Consider the following 15,915-nt stretch of genomic DNA (forward strand, 5'->3'; position numbering starts at 1 on the left):
TTAGACGCCATTTACTAAACTAATTGGTCTAGCTTTACAGAGAAATTGAAGTCGTTTGGTCCAGTCGTAAAAAAGTTATTCTGGTTTAAAGTGTGTGTGATCAGTTTTACTCCTAACTGTATAGGGTTGTCTGTTAATACACACACACACACACACACACACACACACACACACACACACACATACACCATCCGTACTTCAACTCTATAAATTCTTCTACTATTTTTACTGTTTCAAATTTCACCTACCCATTTTTCTCATAAATGCATAAAATCCGCTGTCTACTGATGATACAAGACTAATGATAATCTCTTTTACGGTTATTTTTACCGTAGAACATATAAACTTATAGACACGGCTCAGATAATTTTCCTTCCTACTATCTCTACCACCGAAGCCTAAAGAGATATATCAACTTCGTTATAGGCCCTATGTTGGGGATTTGTAGACAAAACCACCAACCATAAATGCTACTAGGAATCTTTCTCGGGCAGTGCGACCGCTACGATCTTGAACAATCGCTCCGTGTGTCAATGATGCGACTTTCCACCAGCCTTAAGCTCTGTACTCGCGTGTAATATGATAATGGAGTGGTAGTTGGAATGGGCAGGATCAATCTGGATTGATGATAGAGCGCTCGAGCTGATTCCGTAGAGGAGAATGTGTCGCGCGTCGATTAACCTTCGCGGGGTCTAGGAAGCAATCGCATAATGGAGATTGTACTATCATTATAGTGAACATTTCAAGCCCAAAATGGCACTTGCATCGTGAACTAACACTAGGATTCCTGACCTCTTACTACCTTTGTTGAACGAAGAAAAGGATGGTGAGGAAATACACAGGTTGTTTATGGAAGCCGTGTTGTATATGGATCGTTTCAGAGAATTCATATGCCGTCGTTTCGGATAATAGAGGCTCCACTGAATCATCAATTGAATGTACTCTCCGTACTGGGGTCATGTTTGGTCTCGTTTTAATCGGAGAAATGTCACAAATGTATTGATACACGTTCCGTAAAAATACAATCGAAAATAAAAAAAGTTTCGTTACTGGTTCGCTTCTCTTGGAAAAAATTTGTTTTCAGAGTTCTGTCAGTTTCATCGCAAGTGCGCGATATTATATTTATTGGTTTCCATTCGTTACACTTCACGCACGTGGTACGTGCCACACGTATTTTATGAATACTGCCACCGTGTTTAGAATATTTACTCAATTTCTCGGGACACTTGTTACCGTCGACGCGTGTGGGACTGAACGTATACCCGGTATTGTTAGAAATAAAATAAATAATTTTATTTAATCATTTGTGCATGTGTGTGTGTGTGTGAACAAATTAGAAAACGAAGTAAAACAGTACACGAAAAGTATATATATCTCCGGGAGTGGGGGGGAGGGGTGGTAAATTATAATAAACTGGAGTTTACAAATGCGTAATTGTAAAATACAGCGTTAGTGTATTAATTAATAAATGTTGCCTTTCTGTAACTAATCTACACGATCTAAGAAAAAGCTTGGACTGATTGCTGTATGAGAAACCCATACGAATCCCGGCAGACCCAGACGTCAGATTGTTTCGGACCATTACTATCCCCATAACGGTAAAATTAGAGTTACGGTTCCGTTGTATACTCGAACGTCAGAGATTGGAGCTATAACAACCAGCGCAAATGGCCAGCGGAAGAAGAGGAGGAGACGATGCGCCTAGGAACACCCATCGTTCGTCATCTCTTTTTCTCCTGCAGTTTCGACTTCCGCGTCACGAGTGTCATGATCCTCATCGTGGCTGCTGGATCACGAAACATTCCGGCGAGGAAGATCGATCCTCGATGCCACGATACTCTCGACACGAATAAACATTGGCACGAAGAAGATTCAAAACGACGGAATAACTCGTAAATTTAATTTTCCCATTCATACTGAACGAAACATCCAGTTCAGGTTCAAGTTACTCTAGATCAGTGCTGGGCACATTTACCTAAATCGAGACAAAACCGTCCCCATCCCAGCGTCCACTGTCCCCTTCCAGTAAGCGATATGGTGGGGAAACGAAGAAACGTTGGTGGGGGAAACAAGCCTTTGACCTTGAAAACATTCAATCAGATTTTGAAGCTTCAAAACTAGATTCAGAAATCATACTGTGGACTATATGAAAAACGTGCACATCCCCTTTTCACCTGAGAATGTCCTAATATTTATTTGCCTTCTACAACATTGATAAAACTTATTAGCTTGAGATAGTTGAAGAAACTTAAAGAAACATTCGAAGCATATTTTTTTATTGATCATCATCCAACTCGAAGAGGAGCAAACAACCCTCGGGGTTAAGGGTTGAAAACATATTTCATCGGATGTCTCGAAAATTAAATCGAACAATAAAATGTTGTTTATATTGTCGTTTTGCATGGAAACAGTCCGAATTGAAGAAGTTCTTTAATTTATGATAACAATTTCTTTCTAAAAGCTATCTCTGACATAAGTATACGAATTAAAATCGACTTATGCAACGTGGACACTAATGTGACTAACATTCGTTGCTCCACGTGAATAATCGTGAAGCAAGATTTATCACGTTGCTCGCATAAATTTTGCCTGCAACTCGATGCATATCCTGCTCACCTCCGCACGTCAGTTTACTGAAGAACTGTGTGCTGCAACAATACGACACTCTAGATGTTCAATCAATTCATCATTCTTTCTTTGGCTCTTCCTCCCGTCAGATATAGATAAAGTTGCGCATGGTCATGGACTCGGAAGCCAGTTCTAGCGATCGAAGTTATATGGTATAGTCCGTTTAACACCTATCCTATCTCATCTCCGACAGACTCTTGCCAATTATCCAGCAGAGTTCAGGACTCGGTTGAAGAGCAAACTATTGGATTAGGAGAACCAGACTCTCAATTGAAGAGATTGAGATCAAGCTTCCGATGTAAATAGTCGTCATAACTGTAAAAGCAAATCGAACTTCCCTTGTATACCTTCCCCCCCGTCTTAATTAAGTATATATCTTCTTAAACATTATTATTGCAATTATAATGTTTCAAACTTGTTTCTAGCAATAGAATTACCGCTGATAGTAAACATCAGAATTATTGGGACATTATTATAAGCACAATTCCTTGAGAGGATTATTACGAGTGTTATAAGCATAAAGTAATTTATTTTCTACATCAAAATATGTAACGTGGATAGAACAATTCGATGAAAGTCATAGTTTTAAGAAACCTGATGATCTTCATATCTTCCGAAGAAGTATCTATTTTTCAAAGAATTGTATCGGTTAGTATTAGTGTTTAAACTACAGCTCTATGTTATTGGAAGAATTATTCTCGAAGTATAACTAACAAACATTTAACACTAACGGAAAATAAATATTTCCTCATACCTTTACTAGTTTCGAATACGTTCTCCAAGACTGCGTCAGAGCGATGAAAATATGGAGGATAGTTTCACCCCGTAAGCTTGAATTTCCGTGCCTAAAAAAATATGTGTCGCTTATTTTTTACTGTTCCACGAATTTGTTCAAAGAACCGATTGAATCGAAACATCGCAGATATTTATCTATGCTAGATTTTTATTCGAATATGTATAATCTTACCAAGGAAAGTACAGGGTGTATAAAAAGTAATGGTCATCCGTTGTAGGGGTGAATCTACAACTCTGGATCGGTGGACATTTGCAAGAGAAACTTGCCGCAATATTGTTTATAACAAAGAAAATTGTTGTTGAAGTTGCTTTTCACATCAACACCTTCCACTCATCCAGAAGAAAAAAAGTTTGAAAGTAGTCGCATGTCGCAAACAAATAGTTATTGAGATATAAGCTGTTGAAGTTCTTGCAAAATTTGATCGTGTAGAATCATACGTATAGATAAAAAGCCTACTACTACAGTCCATCCGACCGTGTCGATGAGACAGAACATAATCGTGTGCGTGCCTCGAGACAAACGAAATCCCGAGCGAGAGTGTGGTGGCACACACACACACATCGCTAGATCCGCATATACGTATATGCAATTACAAGGGTTTTCTTCTACACAAACTGACGCTTCAACATCACAATAAGGAGTTCAGAAGCGGTCAATTGTGATTCCTAAAAGTCCAATCTACAGTGGGTGTACAAAGTATTCGTACACCTTTTAAAAACTAATAACTTTTTTATAATTGTACCAAACAACCTGAGTTTTTATAATCAATTAGAAGCATTGGTTTACGAAATGATATGCGAAGAAGATTTCCCAAATAATTGTAATTTACAAGGTTAAATGCAAAAATAAAAGAGGCATTTTTTAAAACTTTTTTCTTTGGGCCCGTAATAAAAATTTAAAATATATAGTTTGCAGATCTATGTGTACACATACTGAACATTTCATCGAAATCGGTTGACGCAGGAAAAAACGACACGCATCGAAAGATGGACGATTCTGTTTATTTTAAGCAGAAACTGATCAAAAGTCGTGTAAAACTTCGATTTTCACCATTTTTAACCGCTTGTAGCTCGTATGTATGTTGATCGATTTCGATAAAATTTCAAGCGTGTGTATAACTTCCATAGATCCACAAAACACATATTTTAAATTTTCATTAAGGGCCCAAATAAAAAAGTTTTAAAAATTGCCTTTTTTATTTCTGCATGTAACCTTGTAAATTACCTTGTGTAACCTTGTGTAACGTGCAGTTTAGGAAAGAGACAGTCGTGCTACCAGTGCAAAATTTCGGAACCTCGAAGTGCTGTTTTTTTCCTACACATTTTTCGCATGCTGCCGAATATTATAAATTACTTCAAGATAACACGTAAAAATATGCATTTTGGGCTCTGGACAGACATAGATTGGACTTTTAGTCTAATTCATAGATTAGAGCTGTGAACGGTCCTAAGCATTGCCAATTATACAAGGTGTGGCCGGGCGGGTGGTACAACCGAGCAGGGGGTGATACTACATGTAAAAATGAGTCGAAAAAAAGGAATAAGATTTTTTTGTTTGACGCTTCGTTTTCGAGAAAATCGAGTTTGAAAATGCAGCGAATACACGAGCTATTGCTTAGGACTCGTCTGACGCGTCTGACAATGATCAACCAATTCTACTTTTCAACTCAAACGAAAAAATGTTATTCCTTTTTTTCGACTTATGTTTACATGTACTATCACCCCCTGCCCGGTTGTACCACCCGTCGTCCGGCCACACCCTTTATAGCTATAAAAATCGTCCGTTGTCCGAGGGTTAAAGCATTATTTTTTACCCAGATTGCCCACGGGGGTTATTTTTATAAAAATATAATATTTCGTAACTTTGCACCCCTATCAAATGTCTTTACAACAATATTTAAACAAAATCTACAAAGATTGATAAATACAACATCTTAAACCAAAGAGTGAAAAATGAACAATTCATACATTTTTATTCGACAATCTTGCATTCCAAGCTCTTCCGACTCGGTGTCGCTTCCCGAAAAATGAGAAATAAAAAGGGACGTCCCATAGACCCGGTTTGTCCAGGTTCAACATACTAAATATGCAAAATAAATTTTGCAGTGTCAGACCGGCGAACGTTTAAAAAAATCGCGGCCGGTGAGTTGACCTCGGGCAACTTTCACCGCCGCGTGGCCGCAGCGTTTACCCCCATATGCAAGGCAACCGTGCGCTCCCCCTCCCTCCCTCTCTCTCTCTCAGATACGTACACTCCTACCACGTGTAATTTATGCATGTTGCGTGCGATCATGGTCTCACCAGAACCGAGACCCGCCTGCATGGTCAGGTACACGAGGAGGAGGTTGCGGCTTGCGCAACCACCCACGGTTCATGCACCTTGCCCTCCCGAGGCAACGGCCTGCCGCGTTTCTCTTCCGCGTTTTCCTCCTGGCCCCCAGACCAAACTGCTGGAACGTCGTTTCGAGGACGTTCCTCGGAAGCTGATGCAGTCTATCGATCTCTCGGCCCAATATCATTCCGCCCGGAAATACAGTGGAAATACCAATTCACCAAAAATTACCCACGGTGATTCACAATAATATTCGGACAGTCTTCAAGGGGCGATAACTTCTTTAATTATCACATTATCTGATCGAAGAATAGTATCCGCGCGCGCGCGACCAGAGCTTTATTTTTAATTTGATAAATAATAATATAGATTGTCCCCCACTCCTGAGGAAAATCAGTTTCTACGTACCTGAACGTGTTTTGAGAATGAGAGCAGGATTTCAAACAATGAAATCCAAATCCACATATGGAGTAATAAATCCTTTAAATCGCATTATTGCAAATTCAGACATACTGTATAATAATATCGATTTTTTTTAATGACACGTTACAGGAATTCAAAAGAAAATTACGCAAGATTATTTGTTAATATCGTACCTATATTTGTTTAGTTTCGCGCTTGTCCCTTTTTATGTAAATTTTAGGTTAAGAATTTTTTTTTTGTTACGTTTCTTCTTGTTTTTATCAGTTCTACTGTAACCAACTGTAAACATTTGTATAAAAGGTCCGTATATAATAGTAATAATATTGGACTACACCACTTGAATTTTTTTGAGAAGTTAGAACTAGTTTACTGTACATGAAAAAATGTTTTTTTAAAATTTCAAGTCTTCAGTTTCCCACTTGCTGCATCATGTAAAAATAATTTATAGGAGAATGAACACTGCTTTGCGAAAAAATTAGTCTAGGCTTATGGTTGTACTACAAACATTGTAGACGAATAGACGAATAGACGATATATGACGTTGAAAAGATTTGAAAAAATTAAATTTTTTCATTACGTCATTTTGAAAAGATGATAATTATCGATAATGAAAAACTTTCCATTGAGGTAAGAACATAGGAACGTACAGGAAAGTGTACACGTTTACTAAAAATATACCATGTTGTAACCTAACCACTTCAGAATATTCATTACCAGATCGTTTAACAAGACTTTCAGGTTTCTTCATAATAGTACTTAATGAAGTAAAGAAACATTGTGTGTATACATATATGTATACACGAATTACCAGTTTCTTGCTGAACTCTGGACTTTCAGAACATAGTAGCTGCTAGTTGGTTCACGGCACTATTCACTTGTCAGACTAGACGCTCATTCCACTTCCGCTAAACTCGCTTTCACTTATTTATCTTAACACTTAATGCAGCATATGAATAATTACAATTTGCGTTAATAGTATTTCGTACAGGAAAATTATTATTTGAAAAATATCTAAATATGTATCAGTTTAACAAGATCGGGAGTTAAATGAAAGTGAGACATTCCATACAGTTACTGTAAACTGTGATATGTATAATGTAAATTGTAGTATAAAATAAATTGTAATGTAAAGTAATTTAAAATTGTATATTTTGTAAATGTATACAAATACGTATGATGAAGCTTATTTCAATACATCTTTTAAATAATGGTTTTCATAAACAGAAAATGTTTGCGTGCAATATTAAATTTCATAAATTGATTCGTTAAAATATGAGTTTCGTTGAACTATTTATTATTATGTAGCACACACACACACAAACGATATCAAAATGTACGAGCACATATCAGCTTCAGATTTGAATATGAAATTTACTTAAGAGAGCATATTATTATAATAAATTACGGCTCGAAATATCAGACAAATATTGTTTGTATATTTTTCCAATGTGAGAGAGATGAAGAATAGCATTTGTAGTCGGTATATTTGTGAATGTACCGGCTGAATACTCGGGTTCAGAAAGTTACATTAGAAATATTATAAGTACCAATTCTACCGAGGCACAATGTACATTGAAAGAAGTTTCGAGTCGTATAAAAAGGAGAAAGAGGTCGCGATGGCTGCAACCTGGAGTGTCATTGCACTTCGGAAGCCCCGCGGAGCTTTCAAGCTCGTGAAGCTACAATGGATGCATGCGCTTTTTATCGATGTTTTGGAATTCTTAGGATGGGAACGTCTTCGATTTTTAAGCCACCAAATTCCTTGTCTGGCTAAATCAGACGCTATATAAATACAAATTGTAAATTACGAATTCATAGTTTATCGATTTTCCTATAAAAATTATCATCAATAGTAAGCAATTAATTTTTTAAATATAATCAGCGTCTTTTTTTAGATAAATTGTTTAATAGCCTGTTTAGTTAGCTTCCGACACATTTCTACGCACTCGTAAATAACATACTATCATAAATAACAGTATGCAACGTTAATTGTACCGAAATATTAAAAATTTTTATTTTTTTACAATTACAAATTTTTGTAGGATAATGTAAAGACAGAGTAGTTTATTTAATCCCTTGGCATACAAAGTAAATAAAATTAGATGTGATCAAAGATTATATTATTTAACTTGTCATTTCTAAAAGTTTAAATTTTTCAAATAGAATTTTCGTATAATTTCAAAACGGACATGTTCCTTATATTAAACAATAATTAACTTGAATGTGCACCTATACAGCTGTGCTTGTTTAAAAATTGTGGCACCTAGGTGTGAACGCAAGAGATATTTATTTCATAGCACGCTCTCTGCAATTCATTGACTCCGAACGTCTGTTATCGTAGTCGAGACAGGATTATCTTATTTCTTTTTATTTTATCAAACGGTCAGCTGACCGCAACACCGAGGTCTATTGTCAAGCCTGGTATTTGTTATCCGACAGGAAGGAAAGCGTGGTCGAGATTAAATTCCCTCCATTGGCAAGGTTTAGGTTGTTGCGCCACATTCTCGGCGTTCTTCCGCTCAATTCGAAGGTTAAGGTTCGCTTAATTCCACTATCAAAGGTGTCGATGATTGACGTGAATTCGACGCCATTAGATACTACGAAATTTTCACCTGTCCACCAGGTGGTACTATTATCTCCAATTGTCAATAAAAATTTGTAAAAACTGTTAAACACTTTATCGAAACAACACCTTCACTGTCACAGATAACAAATAATTAACTACGTTAATGTACAATAAATATAGCTTATTTCATCCATAGAAACCATCAACGTTGTTAATAACAATTATTACCGGACTGCAGATTTTATGCATTTATAATTTACAAAACAGTAAACATATGTAATGTATTTCAATATACTGTTGCATTATTACCAGCTTGTTACAATTACTAAGAAAATGAAACAATGTTTGTATGTCTCTTCTAGCTTGAAATTACACAATTTTTATGTATTACTTGAAAATGAAATTTTTGCTATCGTCAAGATAATTTCAGTATTAACTGCGTTAACAATATATTTCTAGATCAATAACAATCGTAACCCAACGCGACCTATAAATTGTGATGTGGTGCCTTTCTTTTTAGATGAAATAAAATGTGATACGTTTGCAGTCAATGTTTAAGCATTAAAACAACTGTAGCCATACAAAAGATATAAATTTTCATCTCTCTTCTACATTTTTGTGGATAAAGACGTTTCGATCACTGTGACTGTAAAGAAAACGCTACTGCAAGGCGTTAAGTCCTGATTTCCAGGGTGTCTGCCAATTTAGTCGATGGCACGTTGTGCTCGCCGTCTTTAGAATCGTTCGACCGAACCCCCGTGCACCCGGCAGAAAGATGGCAAACGTTCGGTTCCTTTTTTAAGCCAGTCGCTTTTTCTCGTCGGTTCGTTCGGCTTTTAATAACTCCCACGCGTAAAAGCGCGGTCCCATCGTGTGTGCACACGCGCGCGCACACCGATTACATCGTTGTGCGGGTGCGTGCGTGTGGATGCTGTGTAACCACCGCACCAGTCAATGACCCGGCTTTAATGCCGAACGCCCATTTGCTCTTTGCACCGCGACGAAAGTCAGCCTGTTACACGCGACACTTGCGACTCCTCATCGGCCCGCCATTTTCTTCCCCCCGCGAATTTTTCGTGCAGCGACTATCGCGCTCATTGTACAGGCCAGACATTTCCGGGAGGCCGAGGGTTTTTCCTCTCTCTCTCTCTCCTTGCTCTTCAGCTCATTCAGAGCCCGTGGAAACGATCGTGTAACCCGAGCCTCCCTCGAGGGTGGTTTTTCGTGTGACTACACCGGGTCGCTCTTTGACTGACGCTTTCAAACAGATCATATTTTTTCTTGTCAGTCGCGCGGGGAATTCTTGAGAGAACCATCTATACGTTTAGCCGACTTCGAGGGTCACGTGTTCTCCTTCCATTTTTTTCTCTCCTCTGCTCGGCTCATTCAGACCCGACTCCCTAAAACGATCTTGTAACCCGGCCCTCCCTCGGGGGTGGTTTTTCGGATCGAGAAGATTCTCTTTCACCGGTGCTTTAACACAAATCTTTTAATCATTCTCACTTAAATATCATCACTTAACCCTTTACCCTTAACCCTTTGCGAAATCTTCGCCCTCCTTTATATTCCAAAACTTTCTGGGAGACATCGTATAACTCGATTACTAACCTATTTAGAAGAAATCTCAAGGTAAGACTTCAAACAGATTTCAAGGTCGGCGCTGTATTCTCGAATACAACGCATATATTTTCTTCAATATTATCGTATGGCATAGAAAGACAAATCCAACGACCCCCATGACCATACCATTACGATCCTTTAAACTCGAGATATTCGAGTCTGAAAGTAAAACATTTACAGCTTTTAGACTCTAATATAACAGTATCGTAAAAAATACTGGTGACCTTGAGATCTCGTAAAAATTACCTCGAGAAGAAATTTTTCCTTTGAAATAAGTTTATAGGTTTCTCCATAGAATGGTAAATAAAGCGTTCAAGTGATGCAGTTGAAACACCCGGTACATTTTGTAGAACAGCAGGCAACGTCTTAAATACTTCTCTTGAATAATATTGTAAGTGAAATTCTTGTTACAGGTGTTTGTTTGTTTCTTATGCGAAGTAGCTGATTGTTTCTCACCTATGCTCCAAGGGCGGCAGGAGTGAAAAGGGTTTTCTTCGCGTTCAGTGGACTTTCAAGGGTTAGCGACTCTTTGTGAGCTGCTTTCTTGCACTTCTTTGACGCAAGCACAGGATACAGATTCGGGCCGAGTGTGTGTACTATAATTAGTGGCACTGTGGCTCGTAAAAGCGCGCGTGTAATTAAGAAAATGCGTTGAAGACCTTCTTGCCCCTTGTCCTTCTGCTTGAGGAAGTGTTCGCGAAGTTTGCACACGTGGGACGAGTCCAAGGGCTGGATTGTTTGTTGCGTGCTGAGAGGCCGAGAGTAAATTGATGCTTTTTTTAAATGAAAGCGTTGCTTAACAACCTGGTCTTCTACTTAATTTGAACCTTGAGATTAAAAAACCTCTAAAAACTCCTTTTACTAGCTTGGAGCTCTGTATCATGAAAAGATGATTTATGAGAAAACTTTTTTGTTTCAAAGTGCTTAAGTATATATGTCAAGTAAATTATTGACAACGTTTATAGACAACTATTTTTTTTCGAATAAATGTTGTTATACATTCCGGTTAAATGATGTTTGTAAATTTTGGGGAAAAAATTGTGATTTATAAACTAACACGGCGATGAAAAATTTCGTCTGTAACGTCGTCATTTAAAGTTTATACCCTATTAGTATCTGCCATACATACATTTTTAATAACTCCATCTAACTGACTTAAAAGTTAGAAAAAATTTACGTAACAATCTGCATCGTGCTAATTGGGACTAAAATTTTCGTTTAAGGGGATAATTTAATATTGACTTTACGGGGGGTGTCTCGTAGGACCTTCGGCTTCGTCGAGATGAAACCCCATGGAAATTCTCGTTTACGTGGGATTACTATAGATTTTTGTTCTATCTAAAAAATTGATTATTATACATACAACCAATATAGGAAGTTATTACCAATAATATAACAGTTTCGTAGATAAAATTGACAATGTGAAGTTGTATTATGTTTAAATACATTTTTTAGAACTACGACTGATTTCCTTAATATTTTTACAGTACTCTAAAATCTAGGGTAGAACCTTTTAAAAGAAATTTTGTCGATTCGAACTGCTGCCATTTCTACAACTGATTGAATTTCCTAAAAATTCTATTTTATATTTCAGTTTGAGAATAAAAAAATTGTTCATTTCAGACGCTTCAATTATTTATGGATGTACCAATTTTAGTTTCGACAGCAGAGAATAACTCTGCCATTTTGTGCTATTTTCTTCTTTAAAAAAATGGAGAATAAAGTGAAGAGTCCTGTCAATTTCACTGGAAAACCCAGAATTTTTCATTTATTAATTATCCTTTTAAAAAATTCCCGAAAACAACTAATTTTTAGATAGTCAAAATGGTCTACCCCTGTAGGAAAAAGATCTATATAAGAGACATACTCAATTTTATATATTTAAAAAAAACGTGTGCGTGTCCCGTAGTAGTATATTTAGAGAACTCTTACATCTTCGTCACTGATTAGTCAACGAAAATGGTTCTCCACCCTAATCGAAGGCACAATTTCTCGACGGGCCGTGTCGGGCTCGTAAATACCATCGCGTCTGAACGGCGTTTCGCGAATCCCGGCTTTCTCCGGCGCGCTCCCTTCTCGAGATACGAACGAGTGAGAGTGTATACGGTCCGCGGTTGCATTTCGCTGTATTTTTATGCCCGAGTCATCGCTCCCACGGTATATTTTTATCCGGCGCGAGAGATATGTAACGTTCCACAGTGATCGCGGTCATGCCGGGACACCACGATGAGGAAGGAAGAAAAGACTTCGCTGGAATCAGCTTATGCCGTGTCGCCACGTGAGATTCTCTCTGTTCTGCCAGATTACACTCGTCAAACTACTCTTTCCAACCTACAATCTGCTTAACAAATGTAAACAAATGCACGTGATAGACTTTAACCCCTTACCCTACGATTTATTTGACGGTTTCAATGATTAGAACTTCTTTGCAGATCGTAATTTGTTAAAAAAGGAGAAAATTTGTATCTATTGTATGCCTATACGTTCTCCAATAGCTGTACATTAACGAAACCAAAATAGAATTTTATTGCGGTTATAGGAAATTATTGACATACATTTTTATTAGAATCTATTCAGAATCTTCATCACGAGTCAGACACGCTATTGTAAGGCAAGGGGTTAAAGTACCTCTCAGTTGCAATGTAATTCCTGTAATAGTAAATGAAGGCTTAGGCTGTGTCTCCACGTAAGGCTCTCTACATTCATGTTAGTGATGGGCACCATCAATAGTAGTGAACTACTATTTTCAGTCGACTGATTTTTTAAACTATCGACTGAATTTAGTAGTGGTGGGGTTACTATTGTCAGTCGACTGTTTTACACGTCGCCATCTTGAAATTTAAAATGTCAGTGTCGGACGATGAAACGAAAAGGTTAGAAATACATGATTGTAACAGGACGTGCAAATATGCAAGTAATGAAATATGTAATAGATATTTCAATACTTTAATTCATATTAGATGTTAAAATCTAATTGCTATTTATGCGATATAAACTATATATGTGATATAAATAAATTGTGTATGTTTATATTTATAACATAGTGTATGAATTTATTATTAAATAAAGACAGATTCAGACAAAATCATTCAATCATGAAATTTACTATCTCTGCACTGTCCTACTATTTATTTAACTAAACTCGTTATAACCTCAGAATATAACCTGCAGTATAGTGCTGTAAGAGTGAGCGAGAAATGAGATCTATACGTAGGCATAGACTATAGCCCGCAATCTAGACGTAACCACTAAAACGAAATTTCAGTCGACTAAAAACTATCGACTAAATATTCGATAGTATGTAGTAACTAAATAGTAATTAGTCGATAGTTGAATTTAGTCGATAATGCCTATCACTAATTCATGTTGCACTTTGCAAACTTGACTGTACTCTTTCCAACGTAGAGTCGGGCCAGCAAAGATAAACAAATGCACGTGGTAGCCTTTAGAGTGCGACACAATTGCAATTTAAGTCCTCTAATAATTAATGAAAGCCGAGGCTGTGTCTCTACGTGACATTTTCTTTATTCATGTTGCACTTCTCAAACTTGATTCTTCCTCTTTCCAACATAGAGTCGGGCCATCAAAGGTAAACAAATGCACGTAGTAGCCTTAAAAGTACTTCACAGTTGCAATGTAATTCTTGTAATAGTAAATGAAGGCTTAGGCTGTGTCTCCACGTGAGATTCTCTTCATCCATATTGCACATCTCAATCTTTCCAACATAGAGTCGGGCCAGAGTCGCGAAATGAGATGAGGGAGCACGAATTCAGGGGAAAAGTTTACCCTCTCTCTCTCTGCCAGTATATGATAAGTCACGTGACATTGTGACGTGGGGAAGGTAGAGTGGGGAGGCAAGTCTTAATCTGGCCGTCTGCGATCTAACCAATACGTCGGAGCCTTGGTGACTCTGGATACAGCGATTATGTACAAGAATGAAACAGTAGAATTGATTGCTAGCTGCCCCGCAATACCTACTTCGTAGGAGTAGTCACACGAGAGGTAACTCATGGAGTAAATATCATAATTAGAGTCGATTCAATATCTCATAACGAGGGAAGTTACCTACTCGCTAGAGGCAGTTCATTTTACCTGTACACGCGAGAGTATACTCTAGCTGCAACACGTTACACTCGGGAGCCGCCTGCTATCTTCTAATAGGAGTTAATCGGTAACGACAGCTTATGCGACGTATCCACGGGGAAGTACACTGTCCCCTGGTTAAACATGCTACACTCTGGGACCGCCCGATATCTTGTAATTTGCAATAAGTAGCTGGAAACAATTTACGCGAGGACAAATGAGCTTTTAAAGAGAATAAACTAAATAAACAGTTTGTGCAAATATTAAATTTCCGTAAGCTAATTTGCGCAGATTGGAATTGAATAAAAATCGATGTTCATCAAAGGTTTTGCGGAACTGCAAATTACGTGAAAACCCGGGGTCATTTAGTTTACATTTAATTAAGTAAATGTAATTATGATACATCGAATTTTGATCTTGGATGCCGGAAATGCACAAAGAGCAATCAGTATAAATTGTATATGATATCGAAATATTTTTCATCGCGAGCATTTTTTCAGAAAGAAAAGAGACTGGCATAAACATATTCTCATGATCACTTGATTTCAATTTTTCAAACGATACGGATATCTCTATGCATCTACCAGAGATGATTCCACGCTGGAGAAAGTGTATCGGTGTCAGTGACCCCGCCGTTGCATAAGACCTTCGTGTTACTCTGTTATTTATCGTGTCTTTATTATTAATGAAATTGGCGTGCATAGCACGTAAATAGACGTCGTCGTTTGCGCTTGGAATGCAGATCTAATTCGACTTGTAACAAGCGAAACGAGTTCCTCGCTTTGAATGTATTTATTATTCTTCTGTCAGCATTATTCGGATAAAAGAATTGCCGACAGTGCACCAAAATCCTTCAAAACAATGTACCGCCTTAAATTCTATAAAAATTAATATGTATTCTCAAATGAATATTATACTAACAAAAATTGATTTCATCCCCTACAGAATTATAATCAATACTCGATGTAAGAAAACGGGAACTGTACGATCTAAGTAAAACGAATTCCTCCTCTTGTGTAGTATACAACGGGGATCATAGAAATATTTTGTGGATCGTATGGGGGTCAATAGATTTCAATAGAAAAAGGGATTGTTATTGAAAAAACGAGTTTTGCAAGTGATGAAAAAATCCGTTGAACGCTCAAGTGGCAGCGAATGGTACATATTTGCTTTTTTAGGGTCGATTTGCCAACGAACTCGTCTTTGAAGAAGCGAATCGCAGCGCAGGTGGCCGGCTTCGGGCAACATCCGCACTTTCGGGTGTCTGCGCGTTTTTATCCTCTATCCCGCGTGGATCCGCCTATTTTTTCCGTCCTCTCCTACGCTCTCGCTCCCGTGAAACTAATTTAGCTACCGAGACGATGACTGCGAGGAAAAAACTCCCTCAATCAGTTCCCCTCGGGACGAAATTGCGGCGGTAACGCGTAAACCCCGAGTTTTAATGCCGCCAAGTCGCATCGAATTTTTC

At 37.8% G+C, this 15,915-nt stretch overlaps 1 protein-coding gene across 12 annotated transcripts in view; it reads right to left on the reverse strand.

The window, feature by feature from the left end:
* Hr4 (nuclear hormone receptor 4) overlaps positions 1-15,915 on the reverse strand; it is a 266,613-nt gene that overhangs the window by 217,306 nt on the left and 33,392 nt on the right. For 2 of the 12 annotated variants that reach the window (XM_076425288.1, XM_076425165.1), the window contains exon 2: positions 3,383-3,473. The exons of the other annotated variants lie outside the window; for them this stretch is intronic. The gene's annotated coding sequence lies outside the window, so the exon portion shown is untranslated. The remainder of the gene's footprint in view (positions 1-3,382; positions 3,474-15,915) is intronic. 12 annotated transcript variants of the gene reach the window in all.

The sequence above is a fragment of the Lasioglossum baleicum genome, chromosome 1, assembly GCF_051020765.1.
Source record: "Lasioglossum baleicum chromosome 1, iyLasBale1, whole genome shotgun sequence".
Lineage (NCBI taxonomy): Eukaryota > Metazoa > Arthropoda > Insecta > Hymenoptera > Halictidae > Lasioglossum > Lasioglossum baleicum.